Genomic DNA, 12969 nt, shown 5'->3' with positions numbered 1-12969 from the left:
TTGCTAGTGATAATCCTACAAGTTGGCACCGACAGCACCACAGTAATAATGGGTCAGAAGCGCCATAAAAAGTATTTAACTCCTTTCTATGCCGCCTTCTGCCCTGGCCCTCTCCCACACTTCCTGATGAGCCCTGAGCTCTTGGAGTTTTCCTGGAGGGGCTCACTTTGTATGCCACAGAAGTAGTACAGAGGTGTCATTCTCCCTTTCCATCTGGGAAGGCAGAGATTTACCTGTACAGTACACCTGTGTACATATATACAGGCCCTCTGTTCTGACTGAAGACTGTTGCAGGTAGTGCTGCATAGTTAGACTTTCAGATCTCAGCTTGAGGTAGAAGTTGCAAAAAATCATATTTTATTTGAAAAGTGAGTATATTTGCTCCGGCAGTGATCAGGGAGTAATGAGCTTCCCTCCTCCTGCAACCCAGACACACCGAAGTCATCACCGCACAGCAAAGCTATATACTGATTTGTCCTCTGGAAAGTGCTTTAAAAATGTTTGGACAAAGGGCCTCTAGGATGTATCCTCTCCTATTAGCATGTTATGGGCATAGTTACACTCCATACCCAAAAGGGTATGTACTTTGCATGAACTGCTTGCATCACATGATGGAGTATGGGCAGAAGGGATGGTCAGGAATGCACATTAAAACAGCCTCTATGAAACTACAGTTCTCCCTCTGCATGCCTTGCATGGGGTAGAGGCTGGAGCTTTGATCCTCCCACTATACGTATCAACCAGAGTGGCTGAGCAGGTCTGGTGGGGAGGAAGTAATCTGTACTAGGTATGGAACCCAAAAAGACCACTCTTCTTTTGAAGAGACCACTTCAACACCCACCCACCCCATTCTCTGCCTTCTGACCATACTGTCACCATATGGTCCCGGGTCCGCCCCTTAATCAGAGCTTGTAACAAAGCCACAGTTTAGTCCTACACCCTAATCTATCGCTGCTTTTATAAAAAAGCCGTTAAAAATGCTCACTTTTCTCCACAGACAACTGAATATCAAATCAGAGTGTTCAGCATTCAAAAAGGATCCAGCTTCAAAATGAGCTAATCACCGAAAAAGAAATAAAAGCCAAAATTTCAACCACTATGTGCATACTTATGTCTTATATTGTTTTCTGAAAAAAAACCAACACAAAGAAATACGTTGTTTTCTAATATCAGGCAGTTAGAAAATGCAGGCCAGGCACAGAAAAATATCAAGCTTTCACAATACTGCAACTGATCTCAAGTGCTGCTAAAGACAACCAAAAAATGTCTCCATCAGAAATAAAAAGATATATTTTGCTACTGTCCTACTCCAAGACCATTTATTGATGTTCCAGAGTCAATTCCAGTCCCATTTTACAGGTATCTATTAAGCTGTATTGTAAGAAAAATATAAAGAAATTTTATTTCAATTAGATTTTTATTTTAATCACCTAAAAATCATTCTTATGGAAATGAGAAAGACAAAAAGAATCCCCAGGGGCTGAGAAACTTCATTGATTTGCATCGTTAGCATTGAAAAGAACTTGCCTGGAAGTGGCCCTTTCACATTTCCTTTTATTTACATTTTCAAGCAAAATAAAATTAATTTCAACAAGGAGGATTTTTCTAGATTCAGATCCCATTTGGATTAGTGTAATTATTAAAATGTGAATATGGTTTACCACCCTTCGAAGGCCTGGTTTTCTCTTTGTTATAGTGAAATGTTTTTGAATTTTTTATCCCATTTGTATAGGGTTTGGAATAGGGGAAAGTCTTAGTAGCCAGCAATTCTATTAGCATTCATAATTAGCACTAGTAATTGGTAAGACACTTTTTGAACAATTACCATTTTCAGTAATGGAATGAGGGGGGAAAAGTGACATTCATTTAACTAAACTCTCCAGTTTTCATTTTATAAGACTGTCCAAGCATGAGCAAAAATGAAAAACAGAGAATACTAAATATATATTTAAAATGCAGACACATTTCTATGACAAAGTAGTTATTTCAAGACTCAAATCAAAATTTTAAACAGTTTACCTTCTTTTTGTCTTCTAAAGAGTTTTATGTAACAAACTTTCAGTGTCATCACTAATAGCAGTTCATGCCAAGGATTACTTTCTTAAAACTGCTACTCAAGCCTTGTGATTTGCAGTACACTTCTTATTACAGGATACATTATGCAGAAACCCTCTGCTATGTGATGGGACATGGCAACCCTGCTGTGAGAATGCCTATCAGCGCTTCTTTTAAGGCCCTTTCTCAATTGTCAGCAAAGTATTTTTTAAGGTTAAAAGGTGTAAAATTATTCTGAAATGCTTTTCTGACCTGTCGCCTATCACTGCAAAAAGCTATAGATCATTTTTTTTCTAAAATTGTATTTTTTTTTTAACGTGGTAATATTATAAGAATAAATCTAGTAAGAGAAAAAATAGTTTTCCATGCTTTTCATGATATTTTTTGTAATTTTTTTGGTACTGGCACATTAAGGTTGGTTAGCTGTTTTTATTTGTAATTTTCTTCATTGTGATTCTCACTTTCCGAAGAGTCAGTTTCAATACACCATTAAAACAAAAACAGCACTTCTAAAAATCTTCTCATTTATATTTTGCTGATTGTTCAAAGGAGTTTTTATAGCATATTCCATAATGTAAAAGTCAAATGCAGTAGGGTTATGAAACAATCTCATTATGCAGGGGCATAAAGCTCACATGATCTGTCATTCTTGAAGTGCTACCTGTACTTTGATTGAAACAACACTTAATACCAGGAGGAAAACCAGAAGAAGGCTTCTGTTCTACAGACTTGTGGCTGGCTTTCACGGTTTTGCAAGCTGCTTAACTCTAGATTTCCCAGGCTACATGAATCATTTAAGGTCAATGATCCTATAATTTTAAATCCGATGCACAAGAGGTTACCATCTCCCATTGTCTGTAGCTTAGAATTTCCAATTGTAGCTAACTGTTTATACTCCAGGATAATGCTGGAAGATTTTCAAAATCACTTTATACCAAGTTTCATGGAGTGTTTTATAACATTGTACAATCAAACCTATATAGGAGAACTCAGCCTTGGAGTAAAGATAGCAACCAGCGTGGAACAAAGTGTGTATCGAACTCTAAGGGCCTGATCCGATACGCGATACATAGACACAACGATGTGAGTTGCCACTGGACTAGGGAACAGTAATGCTCAATAGATTGGGCAAAAAAAATTTAAAAGTGGTTGAGCTGTCCTTATTTAGAGAGGTAGACAGCATCATGTAAGTGAGACATATATGCTAAGTGCTGCAGCAGAAAAGGTGGAATGGCCAAGAGAAAAGTAGACACGTCCATAAACATAGTACAACTTTCCCTCTACAACATGTAGCAAGGAAAGGCATAAAGAGCTCTCATACGGACAGTAGCATAACTGAGAGGGAGGTGACCAGGGCATCAGTCCCAGGCAACTACTAAGGCAGAGGACGTACAAACAGCAACTGCTGCAGATGCGGGCCAGCCACGTCACCAGCAGCTGCCTCTGCCCTGTGCATTTCCACTGCCCAGGGTACAGGGAGGCTCTGTTACACCTCTGCATATGGACTGTGGGGGGTTTTCAGCTCTGATCACCTGTGCACCTAAGAGTTGAGATTTTGTTCCCTATTTGACTGAATCCCATATGTACAAAGAACTACAACTCTCCATAGCTTGATCTCTGATTGCGTCCTCTCTGAGCGAGTTCTCCATACTAATACATTTCAGCAAGGCCCTTTATCGTTGTTACAAGGCATCCATTTGGACTCTGTCCCCATCTGAAAGGCATATCTTAGAGCATGTCCCTCACAGGGTGCATTTTACTCTGACTGAAAATATTCAGAGTTTGTTATTCTTGAGTTTTTTCCTAGCATTTTCACAGCTCCAAAATACCCTGTGCTTCTCGCCACACAGAAAGAAATATCAGATTTGTTGATTTTTTTTTCTTTTGTGAGGGTGTTAAACTCCTGTCTTAATAACAGAATCTCTTTCCTATCCTGCAAACAAATTATACAAATCTGAAATGACAGAGGGTTCCACAGCAGTTATGTTAACTGTGTTGTCCATTTCTCCTTCCCAACAGTAGCTTTTAATATCATGATTTTACACAGTTAAGTATTCCCTTAAGGCTTGTCTACAGACGGGAATATTTCTGAAGCTTTCCTGCCTCATTTTGCTGGTTCTAGCAATGGAGAGTTTTCAGAGGGTTTCAGTAGTAGCGGCATGACTTCCTATTCAGCTATCATTTGGTGTTTAACTTCCTGTTTATTAGCTAAATATATCCCATGATCCTAAACTTCACCAACACAGTCTGCTTACTACTTGCTAAAATAGGAGTGCAAAATTAAACTATGAATATGCAGAGGCATAACAAAACTGAGTCACACATCATGAGAAAATAGAAGACTAGACTCTGTGATTTCCATACAGACTGATGGAAGGTGGTGGCAAGGTCTATGCAGGGTGCTGCAGCCCTATGGGAAGCATCATGAGAGTTTATGTTTCAGAAGTTACAGTTTGTCCCCAAGCCCCTTGGTGCAGAAAAGGGTGAGCTCTCTGTGCTACTTCCAGCTTGTCATGCCTGCTCCTCTGGCTCTGTTGCTGGGATAGTGCTATGGTCTTCCCTTGGGCAATTCACTTCAAACAGATAAGAAGGGCCGAGCAGTCCGTGACCACAAGAACTGCTACTGCAATCAGCTCTTGAGTGAACCACACAAGGGAAAGAAAGGCAAGCTTCATACTCAAGAGCATGATCAGGCCTCTCAGGACTGTTTTATGAAGTATATACAAAAGGCTGGGAGCTCTCAGCTTCCCACAAACATACAACAAGTTGTACCCTGTTCCAAAGGTTGTGTTTTATGAGTAATGGGTTCGAAAGCTCAAGGACTGAGTGGTACTTGTAGGTAACCATCCCTGATATTTGATGGAACTAATGGGTTTTGTAGCCACCCATGTTGTCATGCATTTATTTAAATTATTTGTAAAGATTTTAACCTCAGATATTTAGAGCTAAGAACTGCAAAGTGTCAGGAAGGTCATTGTCACACACGGTACGCAAGCCAAAGAAATCCAGTTTCCTTTCTGTGAAAGAGCCTGAAAACAGGTAATTGCATAAGATGCTATCAGTCTTGGTGAGATGAGCTTACAAGTAAGCTCTAAGCCCTAAAAATCTTGAAACAGGTATATTGGAAGACCAAGAAACTAAAAATCTCAGATTGAACTACTCATCTTCATGAAACATACACCAGAGCCTATCCTTTCCTTATTCAAATGCCTGTTGGAAACCCACTTCTTTCACAACAGGCACAAGGACCAAATGCAATGTTCTCCTCACTTCTGGGTTTCTCTGCAACTTTGCATCTTCTCTGGGTCTATCATTTAAGATTTGTTCCTAGTTATTATTTTTAGAGCAACCAGAAGCGTGTGAGGCATTGCCTAAAACTTAAATACAGCTTGTTTCCTGTCCTCTAAAATTCACAAGCTTATGGCCTGACCCTGAAGTTTCTTATCCTTGTGCTTAATTTGGTGTATTTGAGTAGTCCTACTGGGCACATCCCCACAAGCAGGAACATGCATCTCTGGGGACAACTAGCCGTGGCACATTTATGCTGCTGCTCATTGTCTCTGGGCAATGCCCCTGCATGTGTGCTCTGGCATGCCACAAGTTGCCCTGGGTGGGGCAGAGGAGGCTGGAACCAGCACCTGGGCTGGCCCCAACAGCCTTACCTGGGGTCCTGGAGGCCTCCTGGGGCTCCAGAAGTGGCAATGTGGATGTGCAGAGTGTGGCTGGCAGCCAGAGAATGGCTCTGGCCAGCCAGGCTCCAGTTTTGGGTGGCAACCCACTTTTTTTTGGTATGGGTTTTTTTGACACCAGGATCCCCCAGTGTCAAAAAACCCCACCATGCTGCAAATTAACAGCGTGGCAAATGCCTGCATATGTGGTGTGTGAAATTTGCAGTGGTGCAAACTACACATGAGCACTTGTGGGGGCACACTCATTAACCTCTCCTGGGTGTTAATTTAAACACATACATAAATGTTTCCAGAGATATGGCCCAGGAACAAAGGAGGACTGGAGAATTCCATATCAAATTAGCCTCTTCGATAAGATCAAACATTTAAAAAAAGACCTTAACATTCTTAAAAGCTAAGGTCTTTTTAAAGTAGTAGCCTCCTTCTTCTAAAAGTGAAGTCAATTGGAGAGTTAGAGTTAAAACCATGCTAAGCACTTTTGAAAATACTACTGTTGTTTTGAAAATTTAACTACTCCTATTATTAGTATTAACACAGTAAAGTATTTGACAGTCTTTAAGCACTGATACTTCCTATTAATTTTAGCCCATTTCATAACTGAAGATTTTAGAATCTATTTTTTGGGGCCATTTATACTCCAAAAAGACACGCTTATGAATCCCATGTTGATGCTTTATGATTTCATTGTCATGCTTTCTTTAAAAAGCATCTAGCAGTCATCAAATAATTGGAGAAGTGAGTTTGGCAGCCCCAATTAAACCGCATACTGCTGTTGCACTGCTATTGGCAATTCAGCTAGTTAATTTGAAATTACTTTTGGATACGTCCACATTAGCCTCAGTGTAGACTGAAGTTAAAGTTCCAAGTCAGGATATCACATCCTCAACCAGGGTGGGAGTTGAGGTTCTAAAACACAAACAGTCAGGGATAGGATAGCGAAGAAAAGGGCAGCAGGGACAAAAATGAACATGCAAGTGAATTTTTAAATTGAGTACACCCCCTAAAGCCATCAAACTGCTATCAGATCTCTTTCTCTTTTGAGTATTAAACACAGCAAATAGAAAAGAGAAAAAATAATCAATTAAACTGAACTAGCCATTTTTAATGGACCAAACAGAGAAATTCAGAAATTAAACAAATAGCACAAATAGTGATAAAGGTAGAGTTTATTTTAATGTTCTAATAGCATAATCTATAAAAATCAGGTGGCAGGTTTTTTGTCAAATATATTACTTTTGCCCTGACTGTGGTCCTTTAATTTTTTGGGGTGTACATTTAATAAGACAGCAATATTGTCACCATGGTACAGCAGAATTTATTTTTCAAATCAATGCACTACTGCAGGCTGTCCATTCACAGAAGTTTGCACACATCTCAAAAGAATCTGATGTTGAATGAAAACATAAACTAGTTTTTTTCTACAATCCAAAGAGGATTCATACTCAGAAAGTAATGACTTTGTTGCTGTTTTTTAAAAATGTTGAAATAATGAAGAAGGAAAGGGAAAAGAAACATCTGCTTTGATTTGGTTTGGTTTGGTCTGGTCTGGTTTGAAAATCTTGATGAGGATTCATACGTATAATGTACAGAAATCAGATGAGGTAACAGCACCCCCTTCTGAGTTAGTACTGAAGCATATGTGTTACCCTCACTTAAAAGCAGAATTGTGACTTTTTCATTATGGCTCCATATCTATACCTCCTCATTTGTAAGGAACGTTTCCTCTTTGTTCCTTTCTGCCAGATTAAGGGATGTACTCAGGGCTTATTCAATATGTAGATGCTATACATTATATTACTGAAAACACAAGGGGAGCTGTGGTATGAGCCAGCAGTTATATCCTATATAATTCTATTCAGCTCACTGGAACTATATCTTTTGAGACAAGTTCTTATGTCTAATATACCATCCAATTAATTTACTTAAATCAGTGATTGCAACAAATAACCCTTGTAAGGAATATTTCCTATTTGGAGGTCTGATCCTGGCTTTTACAGATGCAGGATGTGATGCAATGAAAGCACTAGGAAGCATGTTGGCCGACTCAGTGCTCCTGGGAACTACAAATTGCAGGGGCATTTCCACCTCCCTTGTGCAGCATACGCTTCTTCTCCTTTCCTTCTGAACCGATCCAGTTTAAATGACTGGTGAGCTAATTTTGTAGCTAGGATTTTCTTGCTCCTCACTGCCTCTTTTTGGGTGGTAGGTGCTGGCCGCAGTTTTATAAGAAACAGTACCTATACTCCTTAATAGGACTATGCCCTGTGCCCATGCAGTACTACATGGGAGATAACAATGCTTGTTATGCCATCTCCTCCACTTGCATGCCTAAAGCCACCCCACTCATTTTGTAAATACAGGCAAGTCCACTGAGAAGGATGCATTTCCTAGGCATTAAAACATAACTAGAGACCTTCATTCCATTTTGTGGCCCTCATATTTTGGTAAATTGCTTAGAGTGGTCTTTAAGAAGCAAGGAGAGCAATTTACCCAAACTATACACACAGCAGGTTAAATTCACTGAGCCATACTACACATATAATTGCTCTTTTAACTTAACAATGGACAGACATGTGATTGGCTGTATCATACCAATACAGTTAAGAGCTGTTATAAATATATTAATATAGTCAAACTATACTAATCAGTCCATAGTTCAATAGCCCTAACCCTAAAGAAATTGCATAAAAATCACAGAAAAACACAAAACCACTATCAACTACTTGAGAAATATATCCTAAAGGAGAATATGAGAAACCTCTCAAGCACCCCCAAACTAAAAACTTAATTATGTTTCTAAACACACTGGGCAAACAACAATTGGCAATAGCAATGCAGTAAGAGACTTCCACAAGGTCTGCAACAAAGCAGCTAAGCAAACAGTAAAACAGGATTTATTCCCACTTGAGTTGCAAAGAAAAAGAATGGTTTGATACACGCTGCTATAAGCTAAAGAAAATAGCGAGGGAACTCTCCAGATTAAAACACGAAGCCCACGTGACACTAAGATGTACACAGTTTACCAGGACAGATTTGGGCTCCATCAGAAAAAGTCACAGTACACGCCAGAAAAAAATAGCACATGTTGACAATGCAATGGAAACCGTACCCTCCTTGTAAGCCCATAAATAACTTAAGGCCAACAAAGCAAAACAAAGACCAGCAACACAGAAAAGGAAAATTAGAAAAAGCACATTTCCAAGATAAATACAAAGGAATCCACTCTAGAAATTAGAAGAACAGAGCATCTTCAGAACAAATCTACTTGAAAATACCATTAAAAACTCCTAAATCCCATGGTGGTCTCTGGAACAAGACTACAAGGAACAAGAAATGATCTAAAAATCCAAATCTAGAATATCACGTTGTTCAAACAGTGTAGAAAACAAAATACTAATACAGCAGTAAATGTGGAGGCCTTTCTAGAACCACTGAATCCAAGTTTCTAGTCCCTGAGATGTAGTCTGACGGACATACAGCCCCATACATGAAGTGGAGATACTTCAACCCAAACTACAGAAGTATTCAAAGGCACATACAGCCATTCACCTCACCCAGCCTACATTCACACTGTTTACTTTATGCCATATTCATGCAGACTTGAAGCAGTGCATGCAACCATTCTTCTTTCCCAAGAGCTGAAGAGAGAGTAAGCAACTTGCAGTGGGACTTGGGAGAAGGCTACCATGTCCATGGGGTAAGGAAAATTGGTAGGATCAGCAGGGGGGCGGAGGGGGTGGGGAGGGAAAGAAGGGCCTGGTGGGTTGCCCAGTTTGGGGGCTAAAAATAGCCCAGTCAAAGCTGGGGAGGGTGAGAATAGCACAGCCCCAGGCCTGGAGCCAGGGGATGGGGTTTCCCAGCTTTGGGACTACAGTGTGAACACATAATGGCATTCAACAGATCAGATAACACTTTCTTAGATCAAATTAACTCAATCTCAATCTAAACTAGAGCACCTACTCAAGTGAACTAATTTAGATTGGGCATGTCATTTTTAGGGCAATTTGAGCCCTCTGCATGCCTGTACGATTGGGCATTTAGACTGACCTAACCCTGGTTTGGTTGATTTAAATGTAACATCATATGTACCCCACATTATCAGCAAAGTTGGCAAACTTTTCTGTAGGATTGCCAGGAAACAAATACAGCATCTAAACAAATATAATAGTAATCCATTAAAAATGAATCACTTTCCTCCCTGAGGAAAGAAATACAGACTACCTGTTTACCCAGCAGATGTTCTTTAACAAATAAGTAAAAACACAAAGCACAAGAAAAGCTGTACACTTCAAAATTTAAGAAAAACTTTTAAAATGAGTTTGGCACCTATTAAATTATTAGTATAGGAGGACACGTTGTATACAAATATACATGAATCAGATGACCCAGTATGTCATAAACAATGTTGCCAAACTCAGGCTTTCAAAGCAAGAAAGGAAAGCAAAACAGAAACATAACCTCACCCTGATACAGTCTGGTCTAACTGCAACAAGGTGAAAAACTCAGAGACAAAATACCCATTATATACTGATGATCTGGTCATTCTCTCTCTTATTTAAGATGGTGTCCAGAGATACATTTATTTGGCCATATTCTTTAGCTCATTATATTAAAAAGGACACAGGGGGGGGAAAAAAATCTATTGCAATACCTGGGCAGAGGCCAATCTGAAAACAAATAACCATAGCATCTGTGGCAGGAGGCTTGTTGCTCCTTCCACCTCAAAAAGCAGGCAGGCTAGTGGTAAGGCAGCCTACAGGTGTGGCCAGGGCTCATTATGGAGTCATTTAACCCTAGAGGAAAGCTGGGTCTAGGCAAGATATAAGCCCAGACCTGAGTGCAGCCAGCAGTAAGATCTTGGAGCCTACTGAGGGAATATTGGCTTAGCAGGATGATTGAATACCAGCAAGGAAAGTGCAGTCTGAACCAATCTGGAGGTTTGGAAAGCAACTAAAGGGAGCAGGAGGTTCCTGGGGACCCAATGAGAGGTCTGGAGTCTAGAGGGAAGCTGAGTGTGTGGGACCTAATTGGCAGGGATCATGGATTTCTTCGATTTAAAAAAAATCCCAAATTTTCAGTTAAAAAAAACTAACCGCAAAACCACATTTTTCCATGATTAAAATGAAACATCACTAATGTATTGATGGTGTTTCATTTAAATCATGCAAAAAAGTGGATTTGGGGTTACTCTTTTTTAAACTGAAAATTGGGGATTTTTTTTAAATTTGGAGAAAACCAGGATCCCTGATAAGGTGTCTGGAGCCTAGAGAGGGGCTGAGGGTATTGAGGGGCTAAGCATGTAGAATGAATCACAACTGTGGGGCATGGAGTATACTGGATCCATGCAATTAATCCTTAAGGTGAGAACCACAAACACATTGTGATCATGGGAGATTGAGGGCTGATTGGGAAGCCCTGGGGCAGCCTCTTTTTATATAAAAACAATTCCAACGAAGTCTGGCAGGTGAGAGAAGGGGTGACTGGCCAAAGAGAGCAGAATGAGCTAGGGCTAGAGGAACTTCAGGTGCTTTATGGCCACCCCTGGGGTGGCATCCTGTCACAGGATCTCCAAACCAACAAAACTGTAATGGAAAATATTCTAGAGATTGAGAGTATGCTAAATAACTTGTACTTCATAATAAATGCATTGTGGAACTTCCAGATAGCTGCAGAAGCATCACAAGAAGTATGTGCTACATAGTAAGCAAACAATAAAATTGAGAGTATAATCCCAAAGATTGTATCAGATGTGATTGAAGCCTGGGGCCCAACCATAACAAATTATATAGCATGGAATAAACTCTCTAAATCAGTGATGCTCAACCTCTGGTGCATGGAGCAGTGTCATCTGGCCTGCAAGGTTCCACATGAATTTGGAAATTTGGAGCTGGGAGACCGGTGGCAGCATTAATTGCTGTTCCCCTGTTGCCAAATCTCCAGACCTGTAGGTATGCCCATGGGCTGGATAATATGGTCCTTCATGCTAAATTGTGCCAGCCAATATGTGTGGTTCCTCTATTGCTACATCCAGTGCTCAGGGGTGGGCCACATGTAGAGGTCAGGCTGCTACCACATCCAGTGTGCAAGGTCAGGGTGGAGCACAGCTAGATCCAGGCATGTGGGGGCAGACTGGCATAGGGTTGGATCTGGCACACTGGATCACACCCCACACATTGCAGAATCTCCATCTCCAGAAAGACTGTGGAATCTCCATCCTTGGAGGTTTTTAAGGCCCAGCTAGACAAAGCCTTGACTGGGATAATCTAGTTGGGAAAGGTCCTGCTTTGAGCAGGGGGTTGGACTAGATGACCTCCTGGGCTAGGGACAGACACTACACATAAACTGGTTTAAGTGATCAGAAACTGGTTTAAACCTGGAACGGAACAGACCATGCACATAAACCAGTTTCAAAATGGCCTAAGTCTGTTTGAGATAAACCTGGTTGAATATAGTATCAAACTTAACAGATTTGGCATCTCCCTTCAGATGCCATATTAACCCAAATAGCAAATGTCTTCCTTTACAGTAAAGCAACAAAGGATAAAAAATAATAATGGAACCTGACCCACTTCTAGTAATCATTATCTACCAGAACAAACAAGTCCAACTATCTAATCAGCTGCGCAAGGTAGTTATTTAAAATGAAAAAGCAATCAAGATACTAGACCTGTACCTGATGTATCAAAATATAAATCACTGGACAAAACAAAACAAACCAGCAGATCCCTGCAGGGAACGATCCCACTAGTCTAGTTGATCACCTCGGTACTGTGAAATATGCAAAATTAGACCAAACTCTTTTCACAAAGGGAATTGGTGACCACTAACTACGGGTGGGAAGAGACAGCATCAATCAAGAGTTGTTGCTGTGGCACAGACTCATTTCAATATTTGCCATGCCAGGGACTCTATCCCTGACATGGGCGACTGGTGCCTCCCAAGTCTAGAGGGCAACCGCAGGTGCCACCATTGGTGGTGGAGGCAGAGCTGGGGAGCTCTTGCAGGCACCACTGTTGGTGTCAGTGGCAGGGCCAGAGCTGGTGAGCTCCTGCAGGCGCCAACATCAGCATCGGCAGCGGGGCCGGAGCTGGCAAGCTCCCGCAGGTGTTGGCAGTGGCAGCGGCCCTTTCGGGGGAGCATGTGCCCCCCCATAATTCCCCTACACGTTGTTTATGATCCTTGATGGCCTGATGAAATCACAAAAGCTTTCTCCAACAAGCAATTG

General features: G+C 40.8%; 1 long non-coding RNA gene across 2 annotated transcripts in view; it reads right to left on the bottom strand.

The window, feature by feature from the left end:
* LOC109282560 (uncharacterized) overlaps window positions 1-10682 on the bottom strand; it is a 35688-nt gene extending 25006 nt beyond the window's left edge. Inside the window, exon 1 of one of the 2 annotated variants that reach the window (XR_009459198.1) lies at window positions 10396-10682. This is a non-coding gene — a long non-coding RNA (uncharacterized LOC109282560). The remainder of the gene's footprint in view (window positions 1-10395) is intronic. The other variant, XR_002089571.2, reaches the window with a different exon arrangement.
* Between the last annotated feature and the right edge of the window lie 2287 nt (window positions 10683-12969).

Source organism: Alligator mississippiensis, chromosome 1 (assembly GCF_030867095.1).
Source record: "Alligator mississippiensis isolate rAllMis1 chromosome 1, rAllMis1, whole genome shotgun sequence".
Classification (NCBI taxonomy): domain Eukaryota; kingdom Metazoa; phylum Chordata; order Crocodylia; family Alligatoridae; genus Alligator; species Alligator mississippiensis.
This window is presented reverse-complemented; position numbering and strand designations above follow the sequence as displayed.